Source organism: Saccopteryx bilineata, chromosome 2, assembly GCF_036850765.1.
Source record: "Saccopteryx bilineata isolate mSacBil1 chromosome 2, mSacBil1_pri_phased_curated, whole genome shotgun sequence".
Lineage (NCBI taxonomy): Eukaryota > Metazoa > Chordata > Mammalia > Chiroptera > Emballonuridae > Saccopteryx > Saccopteryx bilineata.
In genome coordinates this window covers 28,839,989-28,859,292 of record NC_089491.1, presented here as the reverse complement: position 1 = coordinate 28,859,292, position 19,304 = coordinate 28,839,989, and positions in this window count along the sequence as shown.

Sequence of the window (19,304 nt, the reverse complement as noted above, 5' to 3'; positions counted from 1 at the left end):
ATTTAGTTGGCTGTCTGTTTATTTTGATATCAGTTTCTCTTGCTGAGCAAAAACTTTTTATTCTGATGTAGTCCCATTCATTTATCTTTGCCTTCACTTCTCTTGCCATTGGAGTCAAGTTCATAAAATGTTCTTTAAAACCCAGGTCCATGATTTTAGTACCTATGTCTTCTTCTATGTACTTTATTGTTTCAGGTCTTATATTTAGGTCTTTGATCCATTTTGAATTAATTTTAGTACACGGGGACAGGCTGTAGTCGAGTTTCATTCTTTTGCATGTGGCAGAAAGAACTTTTATAGCCATAAGGCCAGGGGCTGCCGCCGCCATGGTGCCATTCATGTGCAGGTTCTCATTAAATTCAGGCAGTCAAGAAACTGCGAAGCCAAAAACTGGTGGGCCATTTTCCTTTAATCTTAGCTCGCACTCAGCAAGCAAGTAAATACACACAACAGGAAAAACACTTCCCTTTCCATTCAGGGCTCCCAAAGCCACTGACTCATCCAAGTTTTCCTAGACTCAAAGGCTTCCACCTCACCAATCTTATTCACTTCTGTTCCCCATCTCCTTCTCCTGTGCAAACTGGCTACTCCTTCGCCATTCTGCCATTTTGGTTGCCTCCTCCATGTGGCCTCCCTGCCCTGCTACAGTATTGGCTCCTCCTCTCTACAAGAACATGGCCACTCTCTCTCAAAATGGCCTCCTAGCTCCACCTTTTAAAACCTTTTGGCGGAAAAGCCCTCCCCCAACACACATTAGCATAAGCAAGCCCCTTCCCAAGCAAGAAAGCAATCAGCTGCCCCACGGGGGCAGCAGCCATCTTTAACAGAGTGAGCAAAATATTATCTACCCAACAATGGCCAATGAAAAATCAAAGCAGGGTGAGAAAGGTAAGAAACCAGTAACAAAGATCATCGCCTCTTCCTCAAAAAACATGAAAGCACTATTAGAACAATAGTCTTCAAAATAAATCTGTATTTCCTGAAAAGGGTATATATATATATATATTTTTTTTTTCTCCCTATTTTGGGGAAGCTAACCACTACTCAAAAATGACTGAATGATTTTTATTTTCTAATTCAAAATAGTAAAGAAAGTTTAAGTTTCCATTTTATTACAAAGTAAACGTCAAACAAATAAATACACATAACCTCACTGCAAAGCCCTTTCTGCCTACAGATGGTGCTTTAAGTTCCACTAACATAAATTCTTTATTTTATTTTATTTATTTTTTGTATTTTTCTGAACTGGAAACAGGGAGAGACAGTCAGACAGACCTCCCGCATGCGTCCAACCGGGATCCACCCGGCACTCCCACCAGGGGGCGACGCTCTGCCCACCAGGGGGCGATGCTCTGCCCCTCCGGGGCATCGCTCTGTTGCGACCAGAGCCACTCTAGTGCCTGGGGCAGAGGTCAAGGAGCCATCCCCAGCGCCCGGGCCATCTTTGCTCCAATGGAGCCTTGGCTGTGGGAGGGGAAGAGAGAGACAGAGAGGAAGGAGAGAGGGAGGGGTGGATAAGCAGATGGGCACTTCTCCTGTGTGCCCTGGCCGGGAACAAACCTGGGACCTCTGCATGCCAGGCTGACGCTCTACCACTGAGCCAACTGGCCAGGGCCATACATTCTTTTATTGAAACAGATTGGAGTTCTAGGGACTGGAAGGCTGGATCTGAGAGGAACCAGAGGGACTGGCGTGGTTCTGGGCCTCGCCTGAGGATTCCACTTGGGTAAGATTTCTTCTAGCAGGGAGCACCTAAGAAACTCATTCTTTGCCAAAGAGGTGAATCTTTGCTATCCCTGTTCAGTAGGAGGTAGTACTTATTTTAGAAAAATTACCACTGTATATTGTGTTCCTTTTTTTTTTTTTTCTTTGTTTTAAATTGGCATTTTCCATTGCGGGTAATGTATGCCTCAATTAGACATGGCTTGCTGGACCAAGAAAAGTCATGTTCCCCAGAGATTTGGACTTGGAGGTAATCAGCTGGTAAAGACTACAAATTGTTTTGCTTTGGGGAGGGGGGTTAAGTATGTTTGAGAGATCTGCATGATGCCTGTGTTATTTTGGCCTGGAATATAGGAGGAACACCGTGGAGGGGAGGAGAGTCTGTGTTAGACTGGGCAGTCAGGGCTGGTTGTAGTAAGCTGTGATCATTTCATTTTCCTCCCAGGAAGCTTTCACGTGTTCCTTCTGCTTAGAGAGTCCACGGCGCTGGCCATGCCCTGGGCCAATTATCCAGATCTGGCCAATTCCCCCGGGGACGGTGATGGTTCAAAGTGCAGCACGGGACGCAAGCCAAACCAGTTAGAATCCTTCATCAGGACTGAAACAGACTCTGTGAGAAAGGTATCTTTCTCTTTTCTTCTGGGGTTCCTCAGCTGAGACTGTCAGCAGCCATGTCCATGTGGAAAGTGGAGGAGAATGAAGCCCCCACGAAGAGGAGCAAACGCAAGTAGAGACGATGATGAGGGCAAAAGAGAATTCCTGGTTGTGTGGAGGCCTCGGTTCTGGTCTCCGAGGCCTAATTCTTGCAGCTCTTCCTTAGGTTCTGTGAACTACTTCATTCTGGCCTGTGATCAGTAAACCATACCTCCCTTATCTATGCACTCTAGTTTAAATCTGGTTTCCATCACTTGAAAGGGCTTTGACTAAGTAATTGCCCAGAACTATTTGGTCCTCAGAGATATAATTAAACAAAAATCAAGTTTTGTTGTTGCTGTTGTTTTTAACTGAAATTAATACATGCCTAGAGTAAAAAATTCAAACAGTACACAAAGGTATATTTTATAATTATGGAATAAATCCTCCCCCTGTATCCCTCCTTCAGAGCCCTCCTGCAGAGGCAAAACTGTTCACTTATTGTGTACACTTCTAGGAAGTTTCTAGAATGAACTTCCCAGCACTCTGAAGGGACAAGGAGAGAAGGGAGTGAGATGCATGGTTCCCAGATCGAGCTCAACCAAGCAGAGATGTTTCAGAGTTATGTCTGTTTTTCCCTTTTCTGATGATAATGGGCTTAAATTTGCAGTTGTAAAACTGTATTACCATGAACTTTAACATTTTATGTTTTTAAGTACAATCCCAACAGGGAAATACTAGCTAATGAGTTTTGTTTTGTCATCATGTAGGGTTTTTACAACATATTTTAAAACACCCAACATCTTGAAACAATTAACAAAACCAGTGAACTTCATAGAAAGTTGGTTTGTTTTCTTAAGGCCTATAAACATAGAGGGATTTATTTTTAACTCTGTTTTTATGCTGTTTGGTTTAAGATTTTCCCCCTGAAAAATAGTCAAAAGGTCAGACAATCTCTGTTGCCACTGGGGTTTCATTTTTGTCTTTAAATTTGAGAGGGTGAAAGGAATCGCTGGAAGACCATATTTAAATGGCAGTGCTGATTCAAATACATTTTGAAAGTAGCTACACAGTACATAAATGTATGACCAAAAATAGATGCTGCACATCATTGATAATGTACTAAATGCCATTGAACTATTCACTTGAAAACAGTTTATTTTCTATTATGTAAATCTCACCTTAATAAATTTTTAAAGGATGGTGTTTAAGAAAGTTCTACGTTTTGCAGAGCAAACCTGTAAAGCCAGTATTCAAGGCCAGGGCCACCATCACAGCAGCCTTCTGGCCTATGCAGGTTCGCATTGGATTCAGACAGTCGGTAAAGAAACAACGGAGCCAAAAACTGATAGGCCATTTTCTTTAATTCTAGCTTGCACCCGGCGGGCAAGTAAAAATACACAGTGGGCTCCAAAACCCACTCACATTCAGTGCTCACAAAGCCACTGACTTATCCGAGTTTCCTAGAATCAAAGGTTTCTAGCTCACCAGCCTTATTCTCCTCAGTTCCCCATCTCCTTCCTTATCCCAGATACAAACTCTGCACAAACTGGCCTCTCACTCAGCACTCTGCCATCTTGGCTGCTTCTCCTGGCCTACTCCACGTGGCCTCCTTCTGCTCTCTGCTCTGCTCTCTCCTCTAATGATAATCTCAGGAACCAAGAGAGCAAGCTCCCATTCTGCCCCTATTTTATAGTGTAGCTTCATAACCTTTAATCCAATATACAAAATAGGGAAGCCTCTAATACAAAGTCACTTCTCTGAGGCATGATTGGATTGTATCACCCCACATCAAAAAGGATGGGAAAGGCTTAATCCCAAAACCAAGCCCCAGGCTACAGGGATTCTGCTTGCCTTTAGCCCACCCCCAACACACATTAATATCACCTGGGCAACGGCCTCCTCATGGGCAGCGTCATATTTAACAAAGTGAGCATAATATACTCTATCTGCCCAACAAAACCAAAATTAAAATGTTGGGCAGATAACATATATTATGCTCACTTTGTTAAAGATGGCGCTGCCCACGTGGAAGCCCGTCACCCAGGTGAAGGTATTGGTTGCCCTTCTTGCTTGGGATGGGCATGATTATATTAATGTGTATTGGGCTTGGGCTATGGGCAGGCAGGATCCTTGTAGCCTGGGGCTTGGTTTTTTTTTTTTCTTCTTTTTTTTTTTTTTTTCATTTTTCTGAAGCTGGAAACAGGGAGAGACAGTCAGACAGACTCCCGCATGCGCCCGACCGGGATCCACCCGGCACGCCCACCAGGGGCAACGCTCTGCCCACCAGGGGGCGATGCTCTGCCCATCCTGGGCGTCGCCATGTTGCGACCAGAGCCACTCTAGCGCCTGGGGCAGAGGCCACAGAGCCATCCCCAGCGCCCGGGCCATCTTTGCTCCAATGGAGCCTTGGCTGCGGGAGGGGAAGAGAGAGACAGAGAGGAAAGCGCGGCGGAGGGGTGGAGAAGCAAATGGGCGCTTCTCCTGTGTGCCCTGGCCGGGAATCGAACCCGGGTCCTCCGCACGCTAGGCCGACGCTCTACCGCTGAGCCAACCGGCCAGGGCATGGGCTTGGTTTTGAGACTAAGCCTTTCCCAGCCTTTTTGATGTGGGGTGGTGCACTCTCATGAGGAATCCCATTATGCCTCAGAGGAGTGACTTTGTATCAGAGACTTCCTTGTTTGTATATTGGATTAAAGGTTTTGGGAGTTTGCTTCTGTCTCGGTTCCTGAGATTATCATTAGAGAGGAGAGCAGAGTAAGGCCACGTGGAAGAGGCCAGGAGAAGCAGCCAAGATGGTGGAGTGCTGAGTGAGAAGCCAGTTTGTGCAGAGTTTGTGCAGAGAGAGGGAGATGGGGAACAGAGGTGAATAAGTCTGGTGAGCTAGAAACCTTTAATTCTGGGAAACTCGGATAAGTCAGTAGCTTTGTGAGCACTGAATAAGTGGGTTTTGGAGCCCAGTGTGTGTTTTTACTTGCCCACCGGGTGCAAGCTAGGATTAAAGATGATGGCCCACCAATTCTTGGCTCCACTGTTTCATTACCATCTGTCCGAATCCAATGTGAACCTGCATTGGCCAGGCGGCTGTGATGGTGGCCATGGATACTGGCTTTACATAAAAGATTTTTTTTTAATCACCATCTCTTGACCTGGCCATTTGGCTCAGTGGTAGAACCTTGGTCTGGCCTATGGATGTCCCAGGTTCAATTCCCAGTCAGGGCACACAGGAAAAGCCAAGCATCTGCTTCTCCAATCCTTCTCCTTCCCCCTTCTTTCTCTCTCTTTCTCTTCCTCTCCTGCAGCCATGGCTTGATTGGTTCAAGCACATTGGCCCCAGGTGCCGAGGATGGCTCCATGAAGCCTCTGCCTCAGGTGCTAAAATTAGTTCAGTTGCAAGCATGGCTCCAAATGGGCAGAGCATTGGCCCCAGACGTGGTTGCTGGGTGGATCTTGGTCGGGGTACATGCAGGAGTCTGTCTCTCTATCTCTCTTTCTCTCTCACTTGGAAGAGAAGAAAAAAATCTTTTAAAAATTTCAAAAATAAGAAAATTAAATCACCATCTCTTACAAAAATAAGAATTAATTTTTGTTGAGAACCTACATTTGGCAAGCCTCATGCTAAAAGCTTTCCAATAAACAGTAGATGGCATAAAAAGTAAATTATTATAGTATGTTAAGTGATAGGTATTGTGAAGAAAGAAGTAGAATAGAGTAAGGAGGATTAGAATAGACAGAGGGGTAGGGGGTAGCATTTAAAAAGGTGGTCCTGGTAGTCCTGTTGAGAAGGTAACATTTAGGAATGTTAAATTTAAGACTCAGAGCCTGACCAGGCGGTGGCGCAGTGGATAGAGTGTCAGACTGGGATGCAGAGGACCCAGGTTTGAGACCCCCGAGGTCACCAGCTTGAGCACAGGCTCATCTGGCTTGAGCCAAAAAAAAAGCTCACCAGCTTGGTAACGTTATTCGGTCTGCTGGGGGCCCGCGGTCAAGGCACATATGAGAAAGTAATAATGAACAACTAAGGTGTCACAATGAGAAACTGATAATTGATGATTCTCATCTCCTGCTGTTCCTGTCTGTCCGTCCCTATCTACCCCTCTCTCTGATTCTCTCTCTGTCCCTGTAAAAAAAAAAAAAGGAAAGAAATTTGAGACTCAGAGAATGAAAGTGAGTTGGTCAAGCTGATATCCTATCTCTGGGGAAGAACATTTCAGAAAGAGATAACAGCCAGTGCAAATACCCTGAGGCAGGGACATGTCTGACATGTTCAAGAAACTGCAAGGGCAGCATGACTTGAATGGCGAAAACAAAGGGGAAAGTCGTGAGATGAGATCAGAGATGAGATGAGGGCTTGAAGCTCATGGAGGTCATGATGACAACTTTGGTTTTTACTCTGTTAATTGGGGAGTCATAGCAGACTGTAGGAGCAATGGCTGAAACAAAGACTGTGTTGAGAATAAACCGGAGGGAGGGCAGAAGAGGGTGCAGTGGTAGAATCAGATCTAATAAGGAGCTATTGCTGTACCCCAAGTGAAAGACAATGATAGTTAGACCCAGAGAAGTAAGCATGAATAAGCTGGGAAATGGCCAGATTCTCAATTTATTTTGAAAATGGAGCTCATACAATTTCTGACTATTAGATATGAATTGGAAAGAAAGAGGAGTCAAGGACGAGTTCAAGGTTTAGAACTTGAACAACTGAAAGAAGAGGGCTGCTGTGCATGAAGATGGCTTTAAGTGAAGCAGGTTTGAAAGAGATGAAAGTGAGAGAGGTGGGGGCAGGAGTGGCGATCAGAAATTCAGTTTTGGACAAATGGATCTGAAATGTCTACTAGTAAACCAAGTGGAGATACCTCACAGAATCAAGGTGGCTTGTATAAGTCTCGAGCTATTCAGTCCATCAGCCTTCTTATGAAGCAATAACATATAACTATGGTGATATTGTTCAAACCCAAGCCTTTCTTTTTCCCTAAAGAGTGAGGCCCTGACCGTGATCTGTTGTCAAATTGTAACATCGTTCTTCTATATTGCTCTTCACTTTGCATCTCTAGATGAGAACATTAATTTATTTGAGCCAATGTGTATCACTTTTTAAAAAGATGCTACTGCAACTTACTGCTATTTTAAGAAAGCTATGGCTAAATCTTTTACAATGATTATGTTAATAGAGTCCATGATGATTGCTAAGGTGTATTCTCCCTGTGTAGGAGACTGTGTAGGTGATCTAGCAAAGGGAAGTGTGATTCTTTCCAAAAGGACCCCGACCCTTATGACTGGGATATACCTGACATGAGTTAGACTAACTATATTAGTTTTCTAGAAGGTAATATTCTGAATCTGACTGAATATGGCCAAAAAAATTAGTAATAATAGAGACAGGATAAATCAATAAAAACCACCCCAATCATTAATCCTTAATTTATTCAATTAGTTTCAAATTCTATTTCACACTAAACCTCTTCAAGAGCACAGTAAGATAAAACCAAATGGGTTTCTAGCTTGGGTATACACCAGGCAGTATGGGCATCTCACAGCTGTGCAGAGCAAGCAGAGAGAATAAAGCAAAATCCTGACCCTGGATGTACACAAGCAGATCTTTAGCAGGAGGAATAGGACCCGCTGCAAAGGCAAACACCAAACTGGCAGGCAGATGAGGGAGGCACCATGGCCAGAGGACAGAGCATGCCCAAGTGTGACTGAAGCAACAAGTCCAATCAAATGAGTGGAACACAATGAGAAGAACCCAAACAGCCGGTCTGCCCTCCCCACTCAGGCAGACAGACGAGTGGGAGGTTATTTGTAGACAAATTGTCCATGGGCAACAAGAGTCTGGTATACAGACCCAGGCTCCTGTCCCAGGGAGAAGTGTTAGCAAGTGCCACATAGAATGTCAGGGCCCAGTCCCAGGCTGAGTTCAGGGCCAATGTCAATCCTAAAGGGAACAGTGCTTTTGGACAGGAAAACTAGAGATCAGGAAAAAGCCAGATCTGTAGTTTGGATTAACAATGGACAGGGAAGAAGACAACTATCACTTGGGAAAATATGTCACTAGCCCATCAAACTTCAAGTTCAGGTGAATGACTAACCACCAAGTCCTACCAATGGCACTGAGGTGGTTGATCTACTTCTTATCTGAATTGGACTCAGATACGTGGGAAGGACCATAGGGAGGGAGCAACTGGAAGTGAAATTCATCAATGGACTCAAAAGGGAGCAGCTGGGCAACGCAAAGACATGGCAATTGAGGCAGGAGACCAATAGGTTTAAGTTACTCTGCTTGATCATGCACCATGCCCGCCCTCTGACAAGAGCTGCTAAAGGGGAAGAAATGACTATAGTTGAATTACCCACCTAGAAACCTAAAGGAGTAACACTAAGAAATAGTCATCATTCCACCAACATTTATTGAGCACCTACTATATTCATAACTCTTTGGAGCATGCAAAGATGCTAAAGACGGTGTCTGCCCTTGAGTATCCTACAGTAGAACAAGCATGATGAAAGACCCACGCAAATAACTACTATGTGATGGTCCTAGCCAGATGCTGCTGAGCACAGATGAAAAGTGAGGACCAGCCAAAAAACCAGAAAAGTCTCATAAGCTTCCCGGGTGGAGACCATGCCATTTTGGCCTGGATAGCACGATTCTAGCCACTGTTCTACCAGAGATTGCAATCCCCTCTGAGTGGAGTCAGCTGCATCCAACTTCAGGTCTGAAGTCACAGCTATTTTTTTTTTTTTTTTTTTGTATTTTTCTGAAGCTGGAAACGGGAGAGACAGTCAGACATACTCCCGCATGCGCCCGACCGGGATCCACCTGGCACGCCCACCAGGGGCGACGCTCTGCCCACCAGGGGGCGATGCTCTGCCCCTCCGGGGGGTCACTCTGCCATGACCAGAGCCACTCTAGCGCCTGGGGCAGAGGCCAAGGAGCCATCCCCAGCGCCCGGGCCATCTTTGCTCCAATGGAGCTTTGGCTGCGGGAGGGGAAGAGAGAGACAGAGAGGAAGGAGGGGGGGGGGTGGGGGTGGAGAAGCAAATGGGCGCTTCTCCTATGTGCCCTGGCCGGGAATCGAACCCGGGTCCCCCGCACGCCAGGCCGACGCTCTACTGCTAAGCCAACTGGCCAGGGCAGTCACAGCCATTTTGACTTTATCTACAACCCCCTCAACTAAGTCTTGTGCATTGTCATCATAACAGAGGGAGCCTAGGATTCTGTATAATAGGACTGAATTCCTGACTGTCACTTACTAAATAAGTAGCCATATCCACATTTCCTAACCTGCCTGAACTTCAGTTTTACTCCCCATAGAATATGAACAAAGACAACACATCTTCAAAGAGCTATTTGAAGGAGTCCATAAAATAATGTATGTGAAAGGTTTTGTAAACTGAAAAGAACTGGACATTTATCATTTTAATGGGGTCCCAACTTGAGCCTGAACTGGGTGTCGGCCCTTCCTGGGTGTGTTTGATGAACTGGTATGTGGAGCATCTGGGAGCCACTCCAAGTGAGGATGAGGAAGTGGTTTTGCTCACATGCCAGGAAAAGAGACAAAGATGGGTGGGTAGCACGTGGGAAGCCTCAGACATCTACGCCTGGCCCTTCCCCACAGCTGGGAGTCGGAACTCAGCAGAGAGAGGGGGCCCATGGAAAATCTGAGGACACTGTTTTCACAAGGGGACATTAATACTGCCTCATTAGGGCCTGATGTCAAACTAAGATGCAAAATAAAGTCAGAGTAAGGGTGGTGGGAAGGTAGGGCGGCATGGGGGAGCAGAAGGCTTTTCCTAGTACAAAAAGGACTCCAGCATATTCAGTGATGCTTAGTCACGCAAAGAGTTTCCACACAGGGGAAAGTGTTCTTGGTGTAGACTTGAGCGTGTAAGGCACACACCGCAACTCACCCCGAGCTGCCAGGCGAGCAGAGATATCGCCCACACAGTATGAGAAGAAGAGTGAGGACTTGTGAGTGGCCGTGAAATGCTCCTAGGGGGTGAAGTCTCAGGGGCAGAAGTCAGCAAAATATAGGTCATTGCCACTAATATGACCCTAATAATGTACTCACAAGTTGGTGAGACCTGGAGAAACCTGTCATATTATTATTGTCAGGCTGAATGTTTGGTGCCCTGTGAGTTCAGGTACCATTAGCTGCTGTTTCCAGTTGCTTCTATTGCCTCATTTTTATATTTTATTTTTTTCAGAAAGCCTGAGAATGGAGGTGTGGTACCCAGCCAGGCTAGAAGCTCCTTCTCCTGATGAAGACCACCCAGAAGTAAGCCAAGGCGCTGGAAAGCACCTGGCTCCTGCTTTCAACAACGGCTGCAGTCAGCTGCAGCACCCAGTGAACCACTTCTCCTGGCTCTCTTCTCACTACCCCCAAGTCTGGAAGAGGAGGGAAGGGCTGGTGGAAGGATGTGGAAGATTACAGCACGGAAGCTGCTTGGGGGGCTTGGCAGAGAGGAAACGAGCAACTGTTTACCAGCACAACAACGTAAAACGTCCCTCTTACATGGAGGTGAACTGGGAGGGCAGTAAAGGGGGCTTGGGGCAAAGGGGAGCCAAAGAGAACAGAATGCACCCCCGCTAAATATTCAGCAAGAGATCTGGCCAAGAGTAAGTACACTCAGCTTTCCTTCTTTGCCGGCAGCCCACTGCTGTTCAGCTTAAAATTCTGGTCCAAGCATCTTGAGAGGCACGCCCAGCATTGGACAAACCACACAGATGCCTGCATTTACTCCGCAAGAAGAGAGTAAATAATGCATCCATGGTCCACCGACATAGCTCTTAGCATTACGATGCTCTCTGGGGTTGAAGGTTGGCTCTTGCCAGACAGGGAGGAGCCCAGCAAACAATAGGGTCTCCCTGGCAATTTGGGATCTCTGTTCAAATGTCAGTGCACAGGCCCCCCCGACCAATCTGGCAGCATCTGGGCCCCACAGTATGCCTGGGCTCAGCTTCACCCAGCAAAACACTGCCCATCCTGGATGCCAGTTGTGGTTCTTAGTGAAGGAGACATGCCCCGACTGCCTGGCAAGAGTTCAGTCACAGGACAAGTTCGGGTCAGAGGTGGCGAACCCATGGGTCCCAAAATGGGTAGCTGCGTGGCTAATTGCTGAGTGGATAGGTATGGTTTTGGGGAGAGAATGGGGTTTCATAGAGGTGGGGTTTATCAGCAGAGTTTTAAATAGTAAGCAGGAGCTGACCAGGAAGGAAAGGAAGTGAAGAGGAAATAACTAACTTCTTAGACCTTCCTATGTGCCAGCTGGTGCGTGAAGAGCATTCTGGGCAGAGTGGCAGGGACGTTCTTAGAAATGTGCAAGTGCATGATCTCTTGACAGAAGGTGAACTCTGTGTAGATAATGTTTAGTGCATTGTGGTACTTGCCAGAAGACAAGCCTGGGAAGGCCAATTGGGACTGAAACAGCCTCGAGTTTTAATATATGTACTTTATATATATATATATATATTGACATATAGATCTGAAAAGCTATATGCCAATATATTAATGTTGGTCAAGCTGATGAAGATTCTGATAAGTTTCATTTTTTTTACTTTTTTAGGCATCTATCCTTGCTTTTTTTTTTCTTTCTTACCTTTTTCACCCACAAAAAGAAAAGAAGCTGAGGAGGTGGGTGTGTCTGAATACCATCTTAGAAAGTATACACTGATTCTGTAGGCACTGGGCAACCACTGTAAATTCTTAAGGGAAAGACTGAGGTACCAGGTATGAGCCATCACGAGCTACTGAGGTGGCCATCCCTTGGTGACTCACTTCCCTGGGACCTTCTCTTCCCCTGGGACCTTCTCCCCGGTGCCCCCTGCAGACCCAGAAGCCAAGCCTGTAGGATTAAACCTCTCCGTCCATGAGAAGGAGCGACCAGCAGTGAAGAGAGGCGCAGTCAGTGCGAGCGCATTTCTCTGCCCGGACACCACCCAGGGCGCCCCCAGACTTGACAGTGGGCACAAAACAACCTGGCTTTGCCCAAAGCACAAACACAAGGGGGAAAGGGACAGGTGGCAAAGCATTCACAAAAGCGAGACAAAAAGGCAGATTTTTTTTTTTTTTCCTCCAGTGTAGGAGCTTTTATTACTAGAAAATAAAATCCTGTCTGAACAAATGCCAGGAAAACGATTAAGGGCTCAATTTAGACTGGGAGGCTTGGCCGGGCCCCGCTGAGCAGAGCGCTAAACAATGTCAGCTCCACTCTCTGTGCACGTCACGTTTGGGGTGAGCAGCCCAGGCCCCAGCCAGGCCTTTCGCCGCCAGTTTTGCAGAATTACAGTTAAGCTTTGGCCACTTGGTTTCAGTTAAAAGGATTGTGTGGAAGGAAGGATAAAAGGCTCTTGCGTGCAGACCAGGTATTGCATCTGAGGACTGAGGAGATAAGCAGTCACAGTGGTGCCACAGCCAGCAGAAACACCTCCTCCCCGGGGCTCTTGGGCTCCGGGCCTGACCCAGGCAGGGCGCTAGACGCTGCAGGGCTGTGGGTTGAATTAGGAGTCAGACAGGTTGGAACCCGCTCTACTTCCCATGGGGACTTTAGGCAAGACTTTAATTTTTCCAAGCCCCAGTGTCTTCATCTATAAAGTGGAGATGATAATTGATAGAATTACCATGGAGATAAAATGACATGCCATATATATATATGCACCAGTAAAGTAGGCACTTAGTTGTTGGTAGCCTCTTCCTTTTCCTTTCTTCTCTCCAGGGCCTCCTGAATGAGAGAATTGTGGTACAGTTGGAAATGCATGAGATTAGAGAGGTTTAGAAAACTAGTTTTCTAGTTCGTGTTCAACTAACAACAAGTTGTGATGACGTGGACAAGTCACTCAGTCTCTCTGGGACTCACTTTCTCCTGCTGAAAATTGTGGGTCTTGGATTAAATAATGTCTAAGCTCTATCTCTATCTCTGACTTTATTATTTTTTGAAGAATATTTTATTTAGTTTTTTAAATATTTTTAATTTTTTTTCAATTACAGTTTCCATTTGATATTACTTTGTATTGGTTTCTGGTGTCCAGCATGGTGGTCAGACGTCCATCTACTCTATGTAGCGTCCCCCCGATAGTTCCAGTGCCCACCTGACACCATACATAGTTATCACAGTATTATTGACTGTATTTCCTATGCTGTCTTTTACATCTCTATGACTATATCTCTGACTTTAATATTAATTATAATAACTACTACTATTAAGCAGTTGCTATGTGTCAGGCATGGTGCTCAGCAATGCACAGTCATTTTCTTATTAAGTATTATTTTTCCGATTTTACAAGTAAGGAAAGTGGAGTTTACAGGAGCATCAGAACTTGCCCCAGATTGCAGTTAGAAAGGACAGGCAGGGAGTGCTTGCCCTGACTTTTATTTTTTAACTAATTAACATATCTCCGGGGTTCCAAGTCCTTTTACTGAACAGGTAATAAAATCAAACCATTCTGCAGGTTCTAAGTCAGTGGAAACAGCTGCTAATTCCTGGACTATAGCTGGGGTTTCAGGCCAGAGGAATACTAATCCACTCATAGCAGTATGAATCACAGCCCGCAGAGAAAGAATCCCATAGCAGGAGGCGAGAAGGAGGCCATTCCTGGGGTTCTCAATCAGGCCAGAGAGAGGGCATTGTGGCGGGGACCCAGGGAGCCAGGCAGTCATCAGCCAGTGAGCAAGCAGTCGGCACCAGGGTCAGTCAGCTCAGGGAGGCTGGCAGAGGCCCTTCAGCCACCAAAATGAGTTTAAGCAGAGAGGCAGGCCATTGGACTACGCCGCTGTGTAGTAAGTGTGTGAGAGGGGACGCTGTGACTTGGCAGCCAGCTGCTATCTCTGGGGATACAAGGCCTGAGTCTGACCCACAACAAGGAGACTCAGGAAGAAACATCAAAGCCCAGCGCTCATGGCCAGGCCGTGAAGCCCAGGGCTGAATAAGCAACCTGTTGTTCTGTATCTGTTGTCTGTTGATCTATGACAAACCTCCTCAAAACTTAGTGATTTAAAACCACAAATATGTATTATTTCTCACAATTCTGTGGGATGGCTGGGCTCAGATGGGCAGTTCGTCAGCTCCATGCAGTGTCAGCTGGGTTCACTCATGTGTCTACATTCAGCTAAGAACTCAGCTGGGGCTAGAACATAAAAGATGGCTTCACTCATGACTGGCAATGGGCGCTGGCTTTCTGCCGGGACACCTCAAATCTTTGTTTAAAATTGGAAACTGACATTTCAAAAATATTACCATTGACAGTTTCAAAGCACAAAATACTTAAATATAAGCTAAAAAGTAGAAAACACTGATGAAAGAAATTTCAAGTGTTAAATATATCAAAGCTAGCGCTGGCCAGATAGCTCAATTGGTTAAAGCATCATCCTGAAGCACAGAAGTTGCTGGTTTAGTCCCTAATAGAGGCATGTACAGGAGCAGATAGATGTTCCTGACTCTCTCTCCCTCTCTCTCTCTAAAATCAATACAATAAACATTTATATATTGAAGCTATACCATGTTGATGGCTTGGAACACTCAATATTGTGAATGTCAGTTCTCCCCAAGTTGATTTCTAGATTAATGGAAATCCCAACATTATCCCAATCAAGGAAGCAAGTTTTACAAACTGATATTTATAAACAATATATTTATAAGTTTATTCTAAAAAAGGGCAAAGGAACTAGCCAAACCAGTTTTGAAAAAGAACAAGGAAATGGTTGAACAATTTCTACTATATCCATACAATGAAATATTATTAAACAATAAAAACAAAAGAAAGATTGAAGTACACAACTTGGAAGAATTTCAAAGGCATTCATTATTTTAAGTGAAATAAGATAAACTCAAATTGTACGTGCTGTATGATTCCAGTTACATGTCACTATGGAAGAGGTAAACATATAGGAACTTGAGATAATCTAGACCATGTGGTACTGGGGATAAAATAGATAGTTAGATAGATCAATGTAACAAAATAGAGAGCCTAGAAAAAAAAACCACATATGGTCAACTGATTTTTTTAATCATTTTTTAATTTTTCAGTTACAATTGACATACAATATTATATTAGTTTTAGGTGTACACCCCAGGGACTAGATATTATATAACTTACTAAGTGATCATCCTGGTAAATCTCATACCCATCTGACACCATACATAGTTATTAGAATTTTCTTGACTATATTCCCTATACTGTACTTCACATCCCCATGACTATTTGGTAGCAACCAATCAGTACTTCTTAATCCCTTCACTTTTTTCACTTACCCTCCCCAACCCCTCTTCCATCTGGCAACCATCAAAATGTTCTCTGAATCTTTGATGCTGTTTCTGTTCTGCTTGTTTATTAAATTCGATTGTTGATAGATGTGTACTTATTGCCATTTTATTGTTCATATTTTTTATTTATTTTTCTTCTTCTCAAAGAGGACTCTAACATTTCATGTAATATTGATTTGGTAGTGATGAACTCCTTTAGCTTGTCTTGTCTGGGAATTGCTTTATATATCCTTTGATTATAAATGATAGCTTAGTTGGGTAGAATAATCTTGGTTGTAGATCCTTGCTTTTCATCACTTTGTATATTTCTTGCCACCCCCTTCTGGCCTGCAAAGTTGCTGTTGAGAAATCAGCTGACAGTCTTGAGGGAGCTCCCTTGTAGGTAACTAACTGCTTGTCTCTTGCTGCTTTTAAGATTCTCTCTTTGTCTTTAACCTTTGGCATTTTAATTATGGTGTGTCTTGGTGTGGGTTTCTTTGGGTTCATCTTGTTTGGGACTCTCTGGGTGTCCTGGACTTGTATATCTATTTCCTTCACCAGATTAGGAAAGTTTTCTGTCATTATTTTTCAAATAGATTTTTAATTTTTGCTCTCTCTCTTCTTCCAGAATTCCTATGATGTGAACGTGGTTCCAGAGACTCTCTACACTATCTTCACTTTTTTAGATTATTTATTTCTTTTTGCTCATCTGACTGGGTGCTTTTTGCTTCCTTGTATTCAAAATTGCTGATTTGATTCTCAGCTTTGTCTACTTACTGTTGTTTCCTTATAAATTATCCCTCATTTCAATGTATCTTTCATTTCTGACTAGTTCTTTTTTATGTTTTCTATGTCCTTTTTCATGCTGTTGAAGTTCTCACTAAGTTCCTTAAACATCCTTACAATCATTGTTTTGAACTCTGTATCTGGTAGTTTGTTGCTCTCCATTTTATTTTGTTCTTTTTCTGGAGATTTCTTCTATTCTTTCACTTGAGACCTGTTTCTTTGTCTCTGTATTTTGTGCCTGCTTTCCTATGTATGTTTCTATGTATTAGGTAGAGCTGCTGCATCTCCCGAACTTGATGAAGTGGCCTTGTGTAGTTAGGTGTCCTGTAGGACTCAGTGGTGCAGCCTCTTCAGTCACCTGAGCTGGGGCATTCCAAGTGCACCCCTGTGTGGGCTGATTGCACTGTCCTGTTGTAGTTGAGTCTTGACTGCTGTTGATATCACTGGGAGGGATTGACCCAGGAATGGGTGAATAGAGTGAGCCAGGTTGATGGCAACTCAGATATGGTGCCCACCTGCTGGCTCTGTGGATCAGCAGTTGGGGTCTCAGAAAAGTTGGGAACAATGGCCTCTGCAAGCATTTTTGTCAGGCAGAAAGCTGCCCCCCCCAGCCTTGCCCTAATGCCTGGCAATCCAATATGTCCTTGGTTCCTGTCAAGCCGCTGCCCCAGTGCTGGAGCTCAGAGTGAATGAGTCCAGCACCAAGCTCAGACTGAATCAGTCCATATGCAGGATCTTTAAGTGGAACTGCCTGGGACTCCAGCAGCCTCCGTCTCACTCAACCTCCATCCCCACTGGTTTTTAGAGCCAGAAGTTATGAGGACTTCTCTTCCCAGCACTGGAACCCTGGGGTAGGGGCCTGGTGGGGGACTAGGGGACTCCTCACTTTTTTGGGAGATCTCTGCAGATGAGATATCACTCCTGATATTAAACCACCACACATGGGTGTGGGACCAGCCCCTTCTGGTCTCTGCCCCTCCTGTCAGTCTTGATGTGGCTTCTTCAAATCTCTAGTTGTAGGATTTCCTTTCAGCTAGATTTTTTTGGCACCTCTGTCAAAAATCAGGTGTCAAAACTATCATTCAGAACCACCTAATTTTAGGTGGTTGACAGAGGTACAAAGGCAAGTAAATGGAAAAGGAGTAGGCTTTTTAACAAATGGTGCCAAAAAAAACTGGACACCAATATACAAAACCATGAATCTTTATCAAACCTTCACAAAATTTAACAAAACAAATTATAGACATAAACATAAATGTAAAATTAGTCAACTTTTAGAACAAAACATAGGAGAAAATATTTGTGACCTGGGGTTTGGCAAAAAGTTCTTAGTGTGACAACAAAGCACAATATATGAAATAAAAATACTGATACATAAACTTAAAATTTAAAATTTTTTGCTCTATTAAAGACATTGTTATATCATTCTAGAAAAGACTCAGGGAATTTGGGAGAGAAAACTGTTTATATTCTGATTGTGTTAGTAGTTATTACATGACATAAAAGTATACAACAACAGGCCCTGGCCGGTTGGCTCAGCGGTAGAGCGTCAGCCTAGCGTGCGGAGGACCCGGGTTCGATTCCCGGCCAGGGCACACAGGAGAAGCGCCCATTTGCTTCTCCACCCCTCTGCCATGCTTTCCTCTCTGTCTCTCTCTTCCCCTCCCGCAGCCAAGGCTCCATTGGAGCAAAGATGGCCCGGGCGCTGGGGATGGCTCTGTGGCCTCTGCCTCAGGCGCTAGAGTGGCTCTGGTCACAACATGGCGACGCCCAGGATGGGCAGAGCATCACCTCCTGGTGGGCAGAGCACCACCCCATGGTGGGCGTGCTGGGTGGATCCCAGTTGGGCGCATGCGGGAGTCTGTCTGACTGTCTCTCCCTGTTTCCAGCTTCAGAAAAATGAAAAAAAAAAATTTTTTTTTAATTAAAAAAAAAAAGTATACAACAACAAAATTGTATTTTCTGTATGGGTATTTAAATAACATAAATAAAATATCAATTTAATATTCCTCCAGACCTACCCTAGAGAGGATACCAAGTATTATTCCCATAGAGAACAAACATTTTAAATATTCAACCTCCCTGTTAAAAATGTAAATTTAATCAAAGGAATGCCATCTTACCTCTCCATTATATATATTTCAAACTTCCAGTAATACCCACTACTAGCAAAGGTATGCTAAAATGGGCACAATCAAGTGCAATGAATGGGCATGTGAATTAGTACATCTTTTTTTTTATTGAGGTATAATGACATATAATATTATATTAATTTCAAGTACACTACCTAATGACTCAGTGTTGTTATATATTATAAAAGGATCACCACAATAAGTCTAGTTAATATCTGTCACTATACACAGTCACAAAAACAGTTTTTTTCCTTGTGATGAGAACTTTTAAGATCTATTCTCTTAGCAACTTTCAAATATGCAGTATAGCATTATTAACTCACTATAGTCACCATCCTTTTTGGAAGGCAACATGGCAAAATGTATCATGAGCCTTAAAAGTGTTCTTACCCCTTGAAAAAGCAAAGCTACTTCTAGGAATCAATCCTCAGGAAATAATCAGAGATTCTGATGAGGATCATTATCTTTCCTACATTGAAATGCTGTCCCCCTCATTACAGGGACAGACGTGCAGCGGGTCCTAAACAAATGCTGCTTGAATAGCCAATGCCAGCTGACGCCCATAAACATCTTCTTGCAGCCTCGACTGCCTGGGCCTGTTTGGTCAGCATGCTGCCTTCTGTGTAACAGCATTCAATGACTGCTGAATGACATTCAAACCAGATGAGCCCGCGCTCAAGCTGGCGACCTCGGGGTCTCGAACCTGGGTCCTCGGCATCCCAGTCCGACGCTCTATCCACTGTGCCACCGCCTGGTCAGGCAAAGTTAGTGTTTTTCAACTAAGAGACACTATTA